Below are 20,585 nucleotides of genomic sequence, written 5' to 3' on the forward strand. Positions count from 1 at the left end.
AGGTCTTGAGATTTCAAAAGGTCTCAGATCCTTTTTTTCCTGTGTTCTCATCCATGTCCCAACAGATTCATCCCTCCATCATTTACCTGCCATCGTCCTGTCACATCTCCACTCATCTCACCATCTCCTTTTCTCTCCCCCTCATCAGTATGTCAGCATCTGTCTCTCTATTTCCCTCTTTTTTAAAACACCAGCCCCATACCTTCGTCTCTCTCTGTTAGAGGAAAATCATACAAGCTTCCCCACATAAGGAAACTTCTGAAGAAAGTAAGCTCACTTTGCTGCGTGTGACCTTAGAAGATCTTTGATTTAAAAAAAAAAAAAATTAAAAGCAGTGAAACCTGAGGCGGTCATTCATGTCAGACACAAACTACATGAGGTTAAGACATCCAGAAACCACTGACCTCTCTCGGTCAACTCTCTCTCTCTCTCTCTCTCTTTTCTCTCTTTTTTTCTCTCTCTCTCTCTCTCTTTCTGTCTTTTTCCCTCCCTCCCTGCTCTCATATCTATCTCTTTCCTCTCAGTCTTTCACTTTCTCTCTCTCTCTCTCTCTCTCTCTCTCTCATAGATCTCCTTCTTCTGTTTCTCTCCTTCTGCTTCCCTCTCATATATCTCTATCTTTCTCTCTCATGTTTGTCTCCCCCTCTTTCTTTTTCTCCCCTCTTTCTCTCATTCTTTTTCTTGTTCATATCTCTTTCTCTCTCTCTCTCATGTCTCTCTTTCATTCTTTCTCTCTCTCTCTCTCTCCTTAAGGGTGAACATCACAGATGTGAGTGTTTTTGACAGACCACACACTGTCTGGCCATTCATGACATTTCACAACTCTGACATGATTAAACACACCAACATACACACACACACTCACACACACATACACACACACACACACACATCCACAGCCTGGTGTGCCTTTGGCAGTGCCCTTCGCACATTTATTGATTTCTATTTTGAGCAGTAATTGTATCATCAAAAAATTAAATCAAGTTCTAAATGTTATGTCCTTCTTCTCTCTTACACACACACACATACACACACACTGGTTCTAATGTCATCAGTCAGTCATGTAGACTGTGCTTGTGTTATTAATCTAATGGACTCTGGTTTCTGCTGTGTGGGTGGGCTGTGGGGTGGGGGGTGTGTGTTCTTGTAGACAGATATACGTGCAGCAGGTGACGGCACACCTTCGTCAGCAGAAGCTGCCAATTCAGCACCACAGACAGCTCCGCTGCAGAGCAGTGAACAGCACCACGGAGAGCTACAGCAGGCTGAGAGCACACCTCAACCTGTTCACCAGCAAAACACACACCATCAGTCTGGAAACTGAATTGTGGGCCAGCGCTGATATCTGATATTTTTTGCGTAAACATAGCTCTGTACAAAAGTCAGACTGCACCCTTCACAGAACACCTTCATGGATCTATCTATCTATCTATCTATCTATCTATCTATCTATGTATCTATCTATCTATCTGTCTGTCTACTAACTAGCTGAGTCTGCAGCCTCTGAGAACGTGTCTGACCTGCCCATTGCAGTTGACCTCATAACGAGTAAAGACCCTCACTTTCTGCTGACCTCAGCCTTCAAGCCCTTTACTGTCATAAATGACCCACTAGTGCTTGACACTGACGTGCTAATACTATGCCCCCCCACCTAGACTAGTGTTATAAGAGACCCGTAAATCAGAACGTCCAGCTGTGTGTGTGTGTGTGTGTGTGTAAGGCATGAAATTGCCACCGTGTGCTCAGCCACACTAAGTGGTGAGTGTGTGTGGTGCATGCGGTGTTGTGTAGAGGGGGGCATGGCGGAGGGATTAGAGTTCTGGATTACAGCAATTCACTGTGTGAAGGTCTGATGAGACGAATAATTAGACAGCTTTGCACACTGATGCTCAATGTAGCGTGTAGAGCATGACCCTCCGGTTTGGCCATGCAATTATACACACTCTGCTGTGTGGTGGCAGAAGACCCAGTGTCCCAGTCTACATATTCATACACACACACACACACACACACACACACACACACACACACACAAATACATTCTGAACTAACTGTGAGTTTCTACCAGGGTTTCATAAGCTTTTTAGAAGTACTTCATGAAGCAGCAACAAAAAAGGAAATAAGGAAATAAGGAAAATTCCACTTATCAAAATTTCTGCATAATTACATCATCAAAAACATAATTCAGTGGGGTTTGATGTGAAATGTGCCATTGTAGAGACACTTACTAAGTCAGAACTGTTTAAAGTGGTGACAGGAACCAGATGTCTGAAGTGTTTAAGGCCTCCAAAGGAACTTATTACACAACATGTTTACAACTATATGGCCTAATTCCTGAGTCATTGTTCATAATAGTTCTGCAATGAAGCTTTCATCTAAAATGTTTTTGTGGAAAGATACAAGCAGGACATCTAATGGCAAAATAGACTCCAAAGAACAGCTCTGAATCTGTACTTAAACGATCAGTGCATACAACTGAGCACCCCCCTATTTCCCTTACTCACTGTGACACAACCTCAAGTGTATTCATGAGATCCTGCTGGTCTGAGTTTGTGTCAGTTTCCTCCCTTTCAATGATGCACACAAAAGCTCCCCCTTATGGAAAATCTTCTGCCTGCTAAAGAGTGAGTTACTAGCCTGTTCCATGAGGTTATTTAGAAAGCAATTTATTTATACTTTTTAGAACTTTGTTTATATTTGATCTCTAAACTGCTGTTATGCACACACCACAAGGTATGTAAAATTAAAAAAAATAATAAATATACATATCATTCTTTACAAAACTGGTGTGTCAAAGAATCATGATTCAGTTCTAAGAAAAATGCAATCAGGAATTGCACAGCCTTACAAATTTACCAGTATGTAACACCTACAATAAATAAAAGAACATGTAGAAGTATATGTGTTATGGGAGAGTGTTTGTGTTCAGTACACACTCTGAACAGCTCTCTGTACTCAGCATGCTCTCAGTCGATATCTCCCTGATTCTCCCAACAGGAATCTCCTTGTATTGATCCCTCTCCCTGTCCTCATCACTCACCTACAGTGACGTCTCCTCCCAGTGTACCACACACACACACACACACACACATGCCGATACAACCTTCTTGACTGCATTTGCAGAGATGTACAGCGGTATCACAAGAACAGCAGCAGAATTTCTAAATTAATTCTAAATGAATGCTAACATTAAAAAAGCTAAAGGGTGCTTCACTATGAATGAGACAACAACCTGAGCACACACCCAAAGCACTCAACTTAACCCAACGTTTCTCATGAAATCAAGGTTAAGAGCCTCTGCTCTTCTGAAAAGTTTTCACACTAGTAAAACTAGACGTTGGGACATTGCTGTGAGGATTTGATTGCATTCATTGGTACTGATGTTAGATGATTAGTTCTGGATCACAAACCATCCCAAAGATACTAGACGGAGCTCCATCACTCCAGAGAATGCAGTTCCACTGTGCTACATATACATACATATATATATATATATATATATATATATATATATATCTTGCAACCAAGTGTTGTGAATATGTTAAGTTGTCCAACTACTTCTTTTATGTTCCCCTGGAATGGGAGCGGTTTGTATAAAAGGACTGTGATATTTCACCCAATATACATATCACATGTATATGTATGACATGATAATGTATGTATGTGTGTACTTTGTACATGTATGTAGGTTCATATTGCAGTGCAGGTGTGCACGAAAGTATAGCATTGTGCAAAAGTCTTAGGCAGCTGAACAAACTGTTTAAGACTATTTGTCTCAATGGTGATATTACTGTGTGTTTTTGCTTGTAAAAACGCTACATATAATGCTACATATAACTACATATAACTACATAACTACATAAGAACACAGTTTTGGTTCCAGAGTAGGGATGCACATTTCAATTGATTTTGATATCCATTTATCTGTAAGTGTTAATGAACAGATATCTGGTTAACCAAAGGGAAACATTGGGCCTCACTATCCAATATCTTCCTAGGTTTTTTCTTAAATTTGTTCTTGAGAAAGGTCCTAAGAAAAAATCTACGTCAGATTCACGAGGTGTTCTAAAAGTGCAGAACTGTTCTCACCTTTGTGCTCTTGAGTGTGTGAAGATTACCTAAGAACAAATCCCACATAGGAAAACATTGGTGAATGTCAGAATCTTAATGAAAACTGCTTAAATTTCTTCGTAGCAGTTGGTGAATGAGGCCCAATGCATTTTGGCTGAAATTAATGTAAAGCTGTATCTTACTTTTTTGGGTGTGAGCAGCTGAAAATTTTTGCATTAAGCAGAGGAGTCTATTTCAAAACTTGTTTTATTATTCAAAATTAGCAGAGAGAAACTGGTAGGTTTTCATGTTGGATGAGCCACATAATGTAGAACACTTTATAGGAGCTAATGAACTAAAACTGCAGCTGACCGCTGGACACTGGTGGAGACTCCTCGTCTACGGGTGTTTTTTTTTTTCAGTGGATGATGTGCCAGCATGTTGGTTTATCAGAGAAATATGTTTTAATTGTTTCTGGACCTAGCTAACATGTAGAAAAGCTTGGTATTTGTATGTTGTCTAATATTCTAAGGAATAAAAGCTAATACTGTCTACGCGTATGGACTCAAATAGACTCAAAGTTCTCTCTCTCTCTCTCTCTCTCTCTCTCTGTCCTGTGACAAATAACTGCAATTGTACTAAAAGGCTGGAGAAAATCCCTGTGTTGCTGTGAGATTTGAAAGCGTGACAAATGTAGCGTCGTCACTCGCTCATAAAGGAAAGAGAGAGAGAGTGATGAAAAGAGATGAGAAGAGAGGTCTAGGAGTCACCTCTTGCTTTAATATGAAGGGTGGAGACAACAATACTGCAAAAAGAGAAAAATAACAAAAGACAAAAAAGAAAAAAGAAAAAAGAACATTAAAGCACATTATGAGAAATAAAATTGCAAACAAAAGTGCATCATGACACCTAATTCTCCAATGAGTCTGAGAGGAAAAGCTGAATATTGAAGGAGTCATATCCTGAAAACGTTAGTTAGACGTTAGTGTTAAAATGTGAAATTTATGAAACAGACTATTTGTCTGTGATCACTGATAAAAACTCACAGCCTGCTTTACAAGAGTTTCAGAAACACTCCTGTTCCTTTTTGCATAGATCTGTCTAAAATGGATACGCATGTTGGCCAAAAACTTCTCTGATGTTTTGCTAGCAAAGATGAGTCAAGAAGACTAACAGCTTTTTGCACCAAGTGCAAAAAGGAGTCCTATATTTAGGACAGTAATATCCCAGCAATCATCAGACAACAGCCTCCAAAAACAGCATGTTTACAGCAAAAAGGCAAATAGGCCTTTAAAATGGCTTTTTTAAAAAATATATTTATAGCCTTTAAAAGTTGTTATCACTGGCTCTAAGCACAGTAAAATTTTATTGAAATTTTAGTTGAAAGTGCAGATTGTAAACTTTTAATCAATACCACATCTGTACGCAGAAGATGAGATATTTTATTATGGTTTGAATTTGTTGAAAAGTTAATGTTGTGCACAATCTCTGCTGTGAGTTTGTCATTTCTTGATAACAAAACAGATTCAGAAGTGCTGCCTTAAAACTGTATGTCATTCTATAATAATGTAATTAATCATGTTATGTTTGTAAGTTTGAATAGTAGGGATGTACAGATCATTACGTTTTATGGCTGATTCTAATTTCTTTACAGCCAAATTGTCCAATTTCTGGTGCTTTCTTTTAGCCAAAGTCACATAACATTGTTTGCTCTTTAATTAAACAAAAATCTGGCTATTTAATTAACATGAATCAAATAATGTCCTACATCTAAAATAACAGCCAACTGACTATTTAGCACCATAAATCAAACATAATTATGCTACAACATTTTGGTGTATTAGTGGCATTCAAATATAGCACAAGTGAACTTGCTTCATGTTTTTGTGTTACCAAACTGCTACACAGATAAGACATAATTAAAATAATAAATCAGTTAACTTCAAATTGCTTGTTCGGAACAAAAATCAGCTGATTGTTCACGTCTATTGAATAGTATGGTAGTAAGTGCTGACTAAGGGTTACATTACACATATTTAGCAGACCAAATATGTGCAAGGAAAAATTTAAGTGAAACAAAAAGTTCAAAATGACCGTCTTAATATTGATAGACACATTGCTAATGTGCAAGATGTGTAAATGAGCAAAAAACACTGAGATCATAATACTTCAGTACATCTATGTGTGTATCTCTCTTTCTTTCTCTCTCTCTCTCTCTCTCTCACACACACACACACACACACACACACACACAAGGCGTGACATTTGTCCACTGCCCCCACTGCTGTGTGTGTGTGTGTGCATGAAAATTGCTCATCACAGCAGAATGCAGATTGTTAATTGGTTCAATTAATTTAATCAAGACCACTTCCCATTGTGTCCCAAGGACAGAGAGCCTGTCTGTATTGACCCTCTGTGTGTGCTAATTGTAATGTGTGTGTTTAACGAGTGCGCAGTGTGTGTGCTTCGCATGGGCAATGAATCTGATTTGGTGTGTGTGTGTGTGTGTGTGTGTGTGTGTGTGTGTGTGTGTGTATTTGTGTATGCAGGTTAAGCCCTAAAGTTTTATTACACACTTCCACAACCTGAAAAAAGTTCCATTTGTTTGCAATGAAGTCCCTGTAGTTAATGAATAATAAGCCATAGTATGTAATGAGCCTGAAATGTTTCGAGGTTAAGTGTGAGAAAAAATATATAACTTGACAATACATTAATAAACTAATATAATGAAATAATTGGCTGACATCCACTCAGCTACACTACTGTTCAAAAGTTTGGAATTAATGTTTTCAACAGTGTAAAACAATTTTGGTGTCAAATAAATGTATAAAATCTATTTAGTATGCTAGTACTGGACAACTGCATACCTTTTAAATAATTTGAAGGATTCTGTAAAAAAATAGTTCAGATGTTTCAGATATAACTGCATAATTGATCTATAACTCTTATAACTCTGTATAACTGCTCTATACCTCTTATAACTCTGCATAAATTATCTATAACTCTTATAACTCTGTATAACTGGTCTATGACTCTTATATCTGCATCATTGGTCTATAACTCTTGTAACTGTATAATTGGTCTATAACTCTTATAACTGCCTCACTGGTCTATAACTCTTATAACTCTGTATAACTGGTCTATACCTCTTATAAATCTGCATAATTGATCTATAACTCTTATAACTCTGTATAACTGGTCTGTAACTCTTATATCTTCATCATTGGTCTATAACTCTTATAACTCTGCATAATTGGTCTATAACTCTTATAACTCTGTATAACTGGCCTATAACTCCTTAACTCCAACAACCCTGGATAATCGGTCTATAAACTCTTTGTAAGTGATCTATAACTCTTAAAACTCTGTATAATCAGTCTATTATGTATATATCTCTGTATAAGTGGTCTAAAACTTTACAATTCGACAATAACTCTTGTAATTATGTATAATTGATCTAAATCTGACTTGTTTATGATGCATGCAGTGGTTCAGTGCTCTATGAATACAAATGATACTCATAATATACTCAGAGCATATTGTGATGTAATTTAGCACAAAAACAATAACATAATTTAGCCCAGCCGTAATGCACATGTGCACGTGTGTATGTGTTTGTGTTTGAGTATTATGAGTATTTAAGAGCACTGATTTATCGTACCCTCACGGTCTTTGGTGACATCCACTTTCAACCCCCTTCATTAGCTTCACCCCTGTCCTGTATATGCCCTTCACACACACACACACACACACACACACACACACACACACACACACAGAAAGATCACAAGTGCTGGCAGACTTTCTCTGTCTCTCCCTCTCTTTCCCTCTCTCTCTTGCCCCCTGCCAGGGCTGTTCCAAGTCAAACATGCTGTTAAGTCCCCGGAAACCTTTTCAACCTTTTCAAAATGCGCCATCTTTCAGCTGCTCAGGCAGGCACTGCTGTGAAACTGCAATCAGCGCTGACATACTCTCTCTTCCTCTCCCTCCCTCTTTTCTATACTCTCCCTCCCTCCATCCCTCCCTCCTCCAAAAAAGAGGCATATATTACAGGATGCTGCCTGCGTGGAGCTGAGGAGGCCAAATATAGCACCTGGTGCTTTCGCAGCTCAGGGAGGGATCAGCCTGCTCTGCCTTCTAACCCTGCTGATGGCAGAAGCCTGCCTGGGTGATCCACGTTCTACTCTACGACATTTTTAGATCCAACCAGGGTTGGCTCAAGACGCCCTAGATCCACAGGAGTTGTTTGAGTGTTAATAAGTAGTCTGGGGAAGCCAAGCCTGGAGTACAGGGCGAAATGGTAGGGTACCAATGAAAAGCACAAGCCAAGGATTAAAGGTTTAGGTAACATGGAGGCCTCCAGCTGTGAGCTCTCTCAGGAAATGAGGCTCAGAGTGATTGGGTAGGATTTGAAGACATCTAGTTTGTAACAAGAACCACTTCAAAAACCATGCACCATGCTGGAAACTGCCTTGCTGCTTTGCAAAAATACTCTGTTAAAAATAAGGTTTCCACAGTGGTTCTTGTCTTAGGTAGCACATCGCCTGGAAAGAAACCCAAGTATTAAACCAACATTAAAAATGGCCATTTGTTCTATGATTGTTAGTTTGTCCAGTTACTTTTGAGCTCCTTAAAACAGTGGTAATTCCTACACTGTTCACCCACCCTACCCTCAAATTAAAGCTACAATTCTACACTTTAAGCTCATATTCATAATGTAATTTCAACTTCAATATCCTGTGGTAACAGCTAAGATAACAATAACTTGGTTGACATCCAAATATTTATGGACTTGACAGTATGTAGGCCTCATTGGTGCCTCATTCAAAAAGCAAGTTGGGCTAAAACATTCCTTCTAATCTCAGAGTGAACGTAAGGAGCTGAACTGCTGCAGGCTGAAAAGGTGGATATATTTGTAAATGAGAGACTTTCATGACATCACAAAAACAATGAATTCAAAACAGCAGCTTAGTCACCATATTTGGACATGCATAGACTATAGAGTGAATGGTACATTCTGAAACTTTATCATAGTTCACATACAATATCAAATTTATGCTTTTTCATGAAATGAGCCATTTACTTTTGTTTAATAACATTATATGTTTCATGACAAAAGATACTTCAAAATACATTCTTAAAAAAGCACAGTTTTCTGGCCCCAACAGACCAGATCAAGCTCATGACAGTCTGGTACAACACTAGGTGGCCAATCAGTTACATCAATGGTTCAATTCTGTACCAGTGACTCCAAAATCCAGGACCAGATATTAGATTCAATGTCTGCAGTTGAACACTTCTTATCTAGATCTACCATAACACATATGATAAAACTCAAAATGGTCACTTAATAGAAGAAAAAATAAATTATTAACATCTGTTTCTGTAGGAATTAACACAAGAAAGGTCTGCTTTCCAAAATTTCTATTAGTCCATTCATCATGAAATGTTCACACGGTGTAAAGGGCAGCTTGTGCTTTCAAACTGTACGAAACACAAAAAAATAGAAGCAGAAAAAATAGGCTATAATGTTTTCCTTATACAGCAAAGGCATTTTTTCTTAAACCAAGCCTTTAGTTCACAGCATGCAGCGACACAGGGCAAAGCTTAAGTCTCCAGAGGATCTTTTATGACCTTCCTTCAAAAACAACTTCTGCTTGGTTGAGGATTTTCAGTGTGCTTTAAAGTGCGGAGCAGATATTAACAGCTACACATCAGAGTGCCACAGGCCTCCAGCGTCTGACTACAATCAGCAGCTCAGCAGTGAGAAATCGGCGGTTTCTCTGAGTTTGCTTTGCTTTGAGCACTCTCTGAGCTTCGCTGCAGGTAAACATGCTTAAAGTCACAGGCAGTGCTGTGAACAGGGCCACTGCTGAACAGTGACCTGATTGTGGATATATAATGGGGCCAGGACTCCAAATGCTGCTCAGCCTGAGGACTCACAGAACGCCTTGAGATAGACCAAAAGGGGAAAAGCTCTCTTCCGTTAAAGGGACCACACCATGGAAATCTTTTTTCAAATAAACATCTTTTTTAACTTTCAAAATGTACAATTCACTCCGGACTCTATATGGTTCATATATGGACATTAGGCTGCAAAAACACATTTTTTTCAGGTGAAAAGTACATATTTTTACCTTTTCATAACCTAATGTTTTAAAACAGAACAATACAGTAAAAAGGAGACAAGATGGGGTGTGTGGAGTCAATCCAGCTTCGGTGGATTATGGTACAATTATGTTCCCTGACCAAAGGTACTGAGATGTACCCTTGAAGGTACCACCCCAGTGACAAGAGGGGTACTGCCCCAGTGACAGTTTAGTACCTTTTTTCTGAGATTGTACAATGGTTTTAAATAACTGGATGCATTAATACTGAAGCAATGTGTGTGGTCTTACATGTGTATGCAAATAATTTCACAAGTGTTACCAATTAAGAGCCCCTTAGCAGATGACAAAACACATCCACATGTCAGAACCTCATTACAGGTATCAAAAAAGATACCAGAGAGGAGATGACAGCTTTTCCTTTCTTTGGTTCGTATGGACTTCTGTGGCTCATATGGTGCTCATATTTCAAATGAACCCCATTGCGTGGAAATGGACTGAGACTGACCTCCTCAGGGGTTTTTAAGTCCACTAAATTGGCATGCACCAGAGATTGCCTGGCAGAGTTCTTGCTTGTTTTAACAAACCACACTATCAGATCAGTCATAACAGGGCTTGGCTAAATGGAAACCTGCTAAGTGTGAACACACTTAAAAAGACAAATTATGAAACTATATTTATTGAGTGCACGTCCAAAGCGTTGTTTACGACTTCATATGAGGCCTGAGATTAGTGTCTTTTTTCTTGTAAAGCCAAATTAATAATCCAGAGCTAATCTGCTAGACAAAACAACCAATTAAAGCAACAAAGAAGTCATGCTGTCTTCTTATTCCAGCCAGCAGTTATCACATGTGAAGCCACATATGGCTGGAAAGAAGCAATAATCAGAAAGTTCAGGCAGGGAGTCAGGTCTTGTCAGTGTAAAGACCCTAATGGAATAACTGGAAATAAAATTGGCAATCAGGAGAGTCCTTCTGTTGACAGAAAGAGCCCAGCAGGGCAAAGGGCCTAATGAGGTTAGCACGCAAGAAAGAAGTGGGGGAAAAAACCTGCGAGCGAGAGAAGACACAAGAAGAGGAACTTGCAGTGTGAAATAATCTGAAGCCTATTCAGTATGGCCTTGGAGAGGAAAAAGTGCTTATGCTCAAGTAATCGAACGCTGGAGGACAATTCTCTAGGAAAAGAGATTATTTAAATAGAAAAGCATTACTTCAGCTGAGCTGGTTTCTTTCATGTGCACTGGAACTGACAGAGCGTGTGTAAGAATCTGACAAGAAAAAACTGTTTAACCCCATAAATGGCCTGGGCCAAAATTTTATTACACAATTCTATAACCTAAGAATAGCTCAACTAGTTTGCACGTCCCTGTAGTTACTGAATAATACGACTTAGTATGTAAAAAGCCTGAGAATTTAAGGGGTTAAGCTGATGATTAGGTTGAATTGACCAGCAATAAATAACATCTAACACCATCTAGTTGAATTAAGTGATTTGATTCGAATTAAATTTAAAGCGATGATTAATTCGAACGATCCGAAGACATCAGAACTTTACAGGGAAAGAGACGCCATCAATAAGCTAGATAAGGAGAGATTGCACAAGCCTATTAACCAACATGTCCATAATAATTAGCAATAAGGCACCACCACTCCTACGCTAAGAACATTTTAATCAAGACTGCACTGATTGGGTGGGTTTCATTTTAATTAATCCATTAAAGGCAATCGATGGGAGTGAGTTACCATAAAGAAGAGAAAATGCAGACTGCAGAAAGAAGGGAAGGGTAAAATTAGAGGTGGTGGGGGTTCGCTGGCTGTGGTGTGTGTTGGGTTTATCAGATTCATTAGCAGCTAATTTACTGGAGGTTTTTTAAAGTGTTGCCATTATGGCTGACCTTGGAGAAATGGTCAGAGAGAAAGTAAGCAAGAAAGAGAGATTTTGGCCTTCTATCAAACCTTCCAGAGGTCAAAATGGAAGATGAGACTTTTTAAAGCTTTTCACCATCTAACCACCCTTGCTTCTCATCTTCTATCTTGTTTCCCTCTTTCTTACTAAAGTCTTTCACCCCTCACATCTAGTGTTAAACAATCTAAAGTTCAATGCTTTTTCAATACTACAATGTGGTAAACAATGCAATATTGTAACTTTTGATTCTTTTAGTTCTTTATTTAAAGAGGTGAACAGTACACTGACAGAATTTAGCCACTGGACCAACAAAATGGGGCATGCTAATTTGACTCCAATGGGCAGAAATGGTGAAGATTTCTATTCAGTAACATATGAAGGGCATTATAGATCACTTCCAAGAATTTTCTTCTTTTCCATGATTTACATTGTTGGGAGTGAGCTTTGCACAAACAATGCTATATTATGATAAATACCACTATTATTAGAAAAATAAAAATGTGTTTTGCATTACATATCAGGTGTTACAAATGTACATACGGAATTCTGGAATGAAACGTGATCTCAAGCTCCAAGAAACAATCAACATAATAAACATAAACTAACTATCTTCTTGTTTAAATACGGTGCGATAAATAAATGTGATGAGGTTATAACATCCTCACTGTTAATCTTCCCTTCAGAACATGAATGAGGCTATTAAATAGTAACGTATTTGATTTATTTAACATTTGAGAAGTTTGCATGGATAAAAAGACTGAATTTAAAAATTAGAGATGGTAATTAAGTTAGGTAACCAATGGAATAAGTTTATATGTGTTCAGTCCAATAAACACTGGGTGTCAGACATACATAAATGAGCTCCTAAGAGCTATATGCTGTCGGTCATTTCTGTTAATGAAATTTACATATTAAATAATAAAATATGTAGTAACTCAACACCTTTGGGTTGTAAACTATGTCACTTCTCGTTTTGACTACAAAACATGCATTTATAAGCTCCTGCTGGTGTGGGTTTGCGGCTGTTTCTTCTCTTTAAATGATGCACACAAAAGTGACCTGCATGCTAATAGCTTGCGGAAAAACTACAGACTGCTAAGTGTGTGAGTGAATGAGTGAGTTCCAAATCCATAGCTACATGCTTTACATATTAAAAAAACGAAGTGTTTTCCATTGTTTTGGCAAAGATACTCTAGAATTCAGCCACAGATGCCTGTGCAAATCATGAAGTATTATATTCTCATATTTTTACAATATGTCTGAACCATTGGGACAAGTAAGTTGTACAGAAATTTCTCAGAAACTTCCTCAGATAGTACACTGCACTCTGGGGAAACCCCAGAATTTACTGAATCATAATCTAATGGATTATTAACCCTTTAAGATCCCAGGCTTATTACATACTTAGGCTTATTCAGTAACTACAGGGACTTCAATGGAAACTGGCTGAGCTATTCTTAGGCTATAGAGTTGTGTAATAAAACCTGGGCCTGCTGGTGGGTCCTGACCATTTAAGGGGTTAACTGTGTGTAATATTCCAGTAACAGTAAAAGGGAATAAAAAAATGTATGTATTATTTAATGTTATTTAGTATTATTAAAAATAAATTGATCCGCACTAGTCATCAGTTCTCATTCACACAGTGATTATCATCTTTGATGCATTGTCATAGTGTTAATTGTCAATCATAGCCAATTTCCAATTATATTGTCCTATTGCACAGACCTGCTTGGCACATAAATTGTGTATTAGACTTGTATACTAGTATAGTATGTAACACATGGACAGAATGCATCCTATTTGAGCTTAAAACTGGTACAAAAAACTTAGTACACTTGGTCCTGGATGTTCAGATGTTCAAAAGTTTTCTACTTCTTGCTGTAAATATTGTTTTGGTATCGGGCCTTTTCATATTCCTACCTCTTCTACACATCCACATCTGTATCTTTAGCTCTGGAGGGCACACCTGGCTCATGCACTGATCTTGGATCAGACCCTCTCTTCACTGTCAGCTAAACTCTCCTCCCCCCTGCTGGGCAGTGACAGGTCCAGGCCCGGCCAGTCAGCCCCACCACCTGTTCTACTCTGTGTGTGAGGTTCAGAGTTGCAAGCGGCACTCTACAAGCTTTCACATTCCACCTCGGGGTGTGAAAAGTGCTTTAGCCTGTGTACTGAACAACATGCAAGAGTCAAACGCTCATTTTTTCCAAAGTCGACAGCTGCTGGCGTCACCATTTCATGTTGGAAGCTAGCAAACTCTGCATTGTGGTGCCAGCTGAAGTATGTTGTTTTTGTTTACTTTAGGGCTATTATTTTGTGTACAAACGCAATACTTGAAAGTGAGTCACAGTTGTGCTTTGTAGACTCTCCAGGGAGCGAGCGATTCACAAACGAAGGCAAATAACATATGCCTCTCATTCCCCAAGAGTAAGCCAATTCTCAAACGCTGCACCATCATTTCAGAAGGGAAAAAAGAACAAAGGAGTCAAACAGTGAACAAACTATATTCTCCATCAGTCAAGATTTACGATCCATATCAGATCCGTTAGAGGGCATGAGGCCTTTCAGAGCCACTGACCATGCCCACTTCCTGCTGACTCCACAAGGCACACCCAATGGGCCGTGAAGATGGCTGACATCCATTAGAGTGGCTGATGGGGAACTGAGTCCAAACATAACCACAGGGCTCAGTATAAAAGCATTCAAATCAAAGATGCTAATGTTGAGCGAAGAGGCAAAAGGCCTTTACTTAATAGAGCTCAGACATTACAGCTGCAGGTGATTGCCAGCTAAATGAATAAACATGCAGTAGCTGAAAATCCTACACAAAGGCTAATTTATCATGCCGCCTTCAGAAACTGCCATCAGCCTGGAAGTCAGATCCACTTAGTAAGGCAGGAAATCATGTTTCATAATTAGCGATTTGCCCACTTAGCAGGTAATGATGATGGTGGATGACAGTTCTCTGTTAGTGTAGCACCGAGGCATGGTAACTAGCTGCAGTAGCTTGGTGGTTATTGTTCTGGGGTGGAGAGCACAGAGGATTTAAATGGAACTGAGTGGGTTCAGGGGTCATGGTCCTTACACTCAGTGCTAATGAATCTTTACTCTCTGAGCTTTAATTCACAATGCAATAAGTTGTGAGGGTGAGTATGTGTGTGTGTGTGTGTGTTTGTCTGTACATTTTGAGGACTTTGCAATAATTTCAAACAAATTTAAATTTTAAATCAAAACTTAATTTTTTTAAGTAAATACATCCATGCCTTCAGTAACTGGTACTTCCCCTTTATTTAAGCATTTCCCTTAACTGTCTACCTGTGTCTGACATCTACTGGGAGAAATTTTTGCCCCACTTCTTCATGCAGAATTATTTCAACTGTACAATGTTTGAGGGGTTTCTTGTATGTACAGCCCGTTTCAAATCCCCCACAGTATTTCAAAGAGATTTAAAACCATGCTTTGACAAGGCCATTCCACAACCTGCCATTTTTCTTTTGAGTCATTCCTTGGTCCATTGTGGATTTACTTGTATGTTTGGGATCATTATCCTTTTGAAAGTTCCACTTCTTTGGCTTCAACATTTTGGCAGATGGTCTCACATTCTCCTCAAGCACTCTCTGGTATGAAAGAGAATTCATAGTTGACTCTATGTCGGAAGTTGGCCAGGCCCTGACGCAGCAACGTCATCATAACATTGACGCATCATAACATTTCCACCACCATGTTTTACAGTTGGTATAAGTTTCTTCTGCCTAAATGCTGTTGTTTGTTTTTTGCTATACGAAAACTGGCGCTCACAGCAAAAGGGGGCCCACAGCGACCGGCCCCCTTTTTTTTTATTGGGCCCCTCCAAACTCGGACTGCCCATCAGCAGTATCAGGAGATTTTCTAGCCGGTAGTCTGACTTATCAGTTGCCCAGAAATGAACTAAACTAGAGCACAGTCTAGGCTATGGAATTATATCAGGGATGGGCAGTAGAACTAGTTGGCTAGCTAGCTTAGTTAGTCAACTAGCCTATAGCATCACAGATTGTGTTCACAGCTTCGTGAAATAGATAAGAAGAATAGAGAAGGTGGAGCAGAGAGGAAAAGAGAGTGTGTGATCAGAATGATAAATTTAGCATCAGTGCAACAAGTCAGTCTTCTTTAACTTTAGCCTCCTCTACTCACCTGATCACTACTACTGTAGCAGCTACTTTTCCAATACAATATAAAGGGCAACAGGTATTTTCAAATTATGTCAAAAACTGAAAAATGAAAAAAATGGAGATACAAGTTTGTCCTGACAACAGCGATATATATATATATATATATATATATATATATATATATATATATATATATATATATAAATGAGCCTGTGAAGGGGCCCTTATGGCCCTTATTACTCCATGACCTGATTTAGAATAAAAAATAAAGATGTTTGTATGTGTGTGTGTGTGTGTGTGTGTGTGTGTGTGCATGCACTTATGTTCAACTGAGCAGGCCCTTTTGAGTGTGTCTATTCATGGGTGAAAGCACTAACTGCCGATCTACCTACATTAACCACTGTCAGCACATGAGCACATAAAGTGAGAGAGATAGAGCGAGAGTAAACTGAGAGAAGACAGAAAAAGACAGCGAAGGGCAAGAACACACAACAGATGATTTAGGAAGGAAGGTGAGTGATAACAAGAACAGAGAAAAGACAGCCAACACAAAAAGTTACTGAGAAAAAATGAAGGAAAACATTGACAACACAAAAGTGAAAAGCAGCGAGGATCAGATAAAGACATAAACAGATAAAGATAAAAAAGACTAAAAAAAGTCATTTGGTAAGAGTCTACACAGTGTAGTGTGTGTTTTCGTTGTCTTTGAGCTCCTGTGGGGTTTCCCCCAGTGCAGGCCTGAGGTCAGCGTCTCTGTCTCAGCAGGACTGACTCAGCCTTATTAATCTGGGTACCCACTGATCAGAAAACAGTGACTAAAGTCAACTCGGTCAGACTGACCTTCAGTAGTTTACTGGTCCTAAGTGTGTTTGGACAGAAAAAGAGAGCGGCAGCCTGAATGACCCGGCACTAACAAACAAGCAGGTGGCAGCGCAGTGGGGGAGAGACAGAGAAAAAGTGTGTGCATGTATGTGACCTTCTTACTGAAAACAACAGGTATACGAAGGGACAGGTATAGCTAGGGATGGAAATACAGCAGTATGACAGCTTTATCACAATAAACTGTGTCACAATAACACTTTCTGAGTATATCATGGATGTCATCAGTATTCAAAGAGCACTGATCAACATGTTTCATTACAAAGAGATTTAGAAGAGCTTCAAAGCTGTTCAAATTTTCGATCCATTGATGAGAGGTTGAGTGTGAGTTTGAATCCTGATGATGCTGCTACCAAGAGAGCATAATTAGCCTTGTTTCTTTGAAATGTTGTGATGGAGAGTTAAACACTGAATTTAAAAAAATGTTCTTATGGTTTTGATAGCCTTTTTTAATGTGTACTACTGTTTTGGTGGTGCATTTTCTATTGTAGTTGGAATCTGCAATAAAAGGAAAGAGTGGACACGAAAAAGAAATTATATTTAGTTGTTGAGGAATCTGTTCAATTTTCTGTAAACTACATTCTCTACTTTTTCCTGAAGCTGAAAAATTAATAACATGTACCTAATGACCATTTCAAATGATTAACTAAATATAGTCATTGAATTTTGCACACTACTGCATATTGTGAAAATATTTTGAGTTATCATGATGTTATATTTTTACCATATTGCCCACTCTTACTAAGAGCTGTCATTAGAAGCTACAGATACATGAACATATCCATTATAACTAACCCACAGTGCAAGTGCTCAAAACATAACAGCATCATCAAGCCTCTTGTCTGGAGAAAAAGCAAAATTGTTTCAACTAACTGCCACTACAATGTTTGAAACTGTCACACAGCAAAAAGTAATCTGCTCAAATTACCCAAAAGGGGCAAACCTAAAGAACCGTGTGCTGTAGTCTCAAAATAAAATGGAGAAAATAGTGTATGTGTAACTGTTACATAACTTGGTTGCTCTATATCTTGCCCAAATATGTTAGCCTGTTGTATCTGGGTCAAATACTGACTTTACAAGTAACAGCATTCTTGCACAGTAGCCAGAGTCTATAAACTACATGATAATGAACTGCATTACTGCATTCACAGCATGTTTCTTAGAAATTCACAGGTTTCCTATGAGTGTTAACTAGATATCGACTTGCTAGTGAGTGGTTTACCCATTAGCATAGTTAGCTCTTAAACCACTCTGTGACCTGAGGCCCTTGATACTGATAAGAGAACATTGATCCATTCCTTCCTTAAGGACGCCGCCTGAGCCATCCAACAAGACAGGACCCTCAGACAATCTCGCCTATTGATTAGTGCTTATTGTTCCAGCAAGTGCTTCCCTCTCTTTCACAAAGTGATAGCAAGGTTTTGAGAAAGAGAGGAAGGAGTCATGTATGGATGGTGATATTCAGTGGTCGAACTGTAAAACATTTTCAGGGGCGATGGTGGGTCTAAAGGTTTTTAAATAGCCCCTGTCTAATACAGTGATTAGGCTGCCTGTTTTTGTATACAGAAAAAAGTTCAAGCATTTTGTAATTCTATTTTTTGTCCAACTAGAAATGCACATTTCTACATAAGCACTTGCTTCATACATGCTTATCCATTATTCTGTATCATAGTGAGTGCCGTTTCCTCATATTAACTCCACAAATCGAGCTCTGGATATATTATTGTAACACATCGTCATACTGTGAGAGAGAAAAACAGAGCGAGAGTGTGCGAAAGAGAGAAATCCAACATCAAAATCATGATTTTTCTGGCATCAGGTTGAAAGAGAGAGGTGTGAAGGAAAGGTGAGGTGTGAAGGGTTTGAGATTGAGGTGCTAAAAGTAGGTTAGATAATACACTGACAATTTAGGGTCTAATCTACATGAGAAATATTGTCTCTTAAAGGGCTTATGAGCAGTTTCTATAGCTCAAATGATGGCATTATAAAGAACTCCCAATACTGCCAGCAGTAAATACACCATCATCTCGCATGTTAGCCAGCGAACATACAACATTGCTTCTCATGGGTCTGTTTGTGTTGTAGCATTGCATTAATGACATCCTGCCCTAAAACATCATGCTAAAACAACAGTCTGTGGTGGGTCAATTTGCACGGCAGTCAAATAACCCCTTCCTGTCGTAGTAGTCAAAGTAGGTTCTTGAGCCATGTTGAGCAATAAAACCTACTTGACTGTCAGATACTAATATTCTTATATTACACATGGTCTTCTCCAGGATTTTTACCATATTACATATATGACAATTACATTATATGTTCTATATGTTTTATGACTTTACCCATAAAAAAGTTAACAAAAAATGAATAATGGGCAAGGATTCCACAGTGTGAAACAGAGTGTTCCTAGGCTCTAAAGCCCCTCTGTGACCATCAACGCTGTGCCCTTGAGCAAGGCATTTGACCCTCAACTACTACCCCTTACAATAGCTCTGTAAAAGAGCAAGCCTGCTTAGCCATGCAACACTAATTAAATAAAGGTTCGAAAGCTGGTATATAGGGGACAGAAATGAGATCAAGTGAAAGAGCAGGTGGACAAGGGCACACAGAGGCTTAAAGCACCAACAGTTTTATAGCTTCCTGTTTTCTCAGATTAATTTGTGAGAGGAAAAGTAAAGGTTACATCTGTCTTGCGCCCTTCAAGTGAATGCGCACTTTATTTCTCTCTCTCTCTCACTCTCTCTATCTCTCTCTCTCTCTCCCCCTCTCTCTCTCTCCCTTTCTCCATTTTTTCTCTGAAGGGAAGGGGCATGGTACTAGAGCCTATGTGAACTGCCATCACTGGCTTGTCAACCTACTGGAGTAAATATGTTCCACTACAGCAGACAAAGAATTCACTAAATAATCATAGACCAGGAAAGAGTCTAAACCTGAAGTATTCACTGAATAATTATATAAGACTAGTGAAACTATATAAGACTAATGTAACTGAACTTAACCCAGAGAATTCACAGAAAATCATACAGGTCTATACAAACAGAAATTTAAAATCAAATGTAACTCTCAAAAACTAAATATCAGCATTTTTTTCAGCATGTAGTTTGTCCACCCTTTGCCTTTATTACAGCTTGGATTCTCTTCAGTAGACTTGCTTTCAGTTTTCAGAAATATGAAATCAGAAATATTTTTCTGCACCACCAAAGAATTCAATAAATAAAAATCCAAACGTGCTTCTCCTATAAAGTTACCATTTCAGAGCCACAAAATGTTGTTATGACAGCGATGAAATACAGGAACAGAGCTCAGCACTAAAGCATTTACTCAGTAATCATAGCCTATTGCTTCATCATTATCTCTGAAAAGTGTCAAAATACATCAGTCGCAGTTATAAATATGAGCAGCACTGAACAGCTACTAATGGAGCTGTACTAAAGTGCTTCAAGCATGGGTGATGCCCCAATAGAATCTCATGATTACACATTGGGTGGAATTCATAAAC

At 38.7% G+C, this 20,585-nt stretch overlaps 1 protein-coding gene across 1 annotated transcript in view; it reads right to left on the reverse strand.

Annotated features, from left to right (window-relative positions):
- slc8a4b (solute carrier family 8 member 4b) overlaps nt 1-20,585 on the reverse strand; it is a 91,528-nt gene that overhangs the window by 50,288 nt on the left and 20,655 nt on the right. The gene's annotated exons all lie outside the window — the stretch shown is intronic.

This window comes from Colossoma macropomum, unplaced genomic scaffold (assembly GCF_904425465.1).
Source record: "Colossoma macropomum unplaced genomic scaffold, Colossoma_macropomum, whole genome shotgun sequence".
NCBI lineage: Eukaryota > Metazoa > Chordata > Actinopteri > Characiformes > Serrasalmidae > Colossoma > Colossoma macropomum.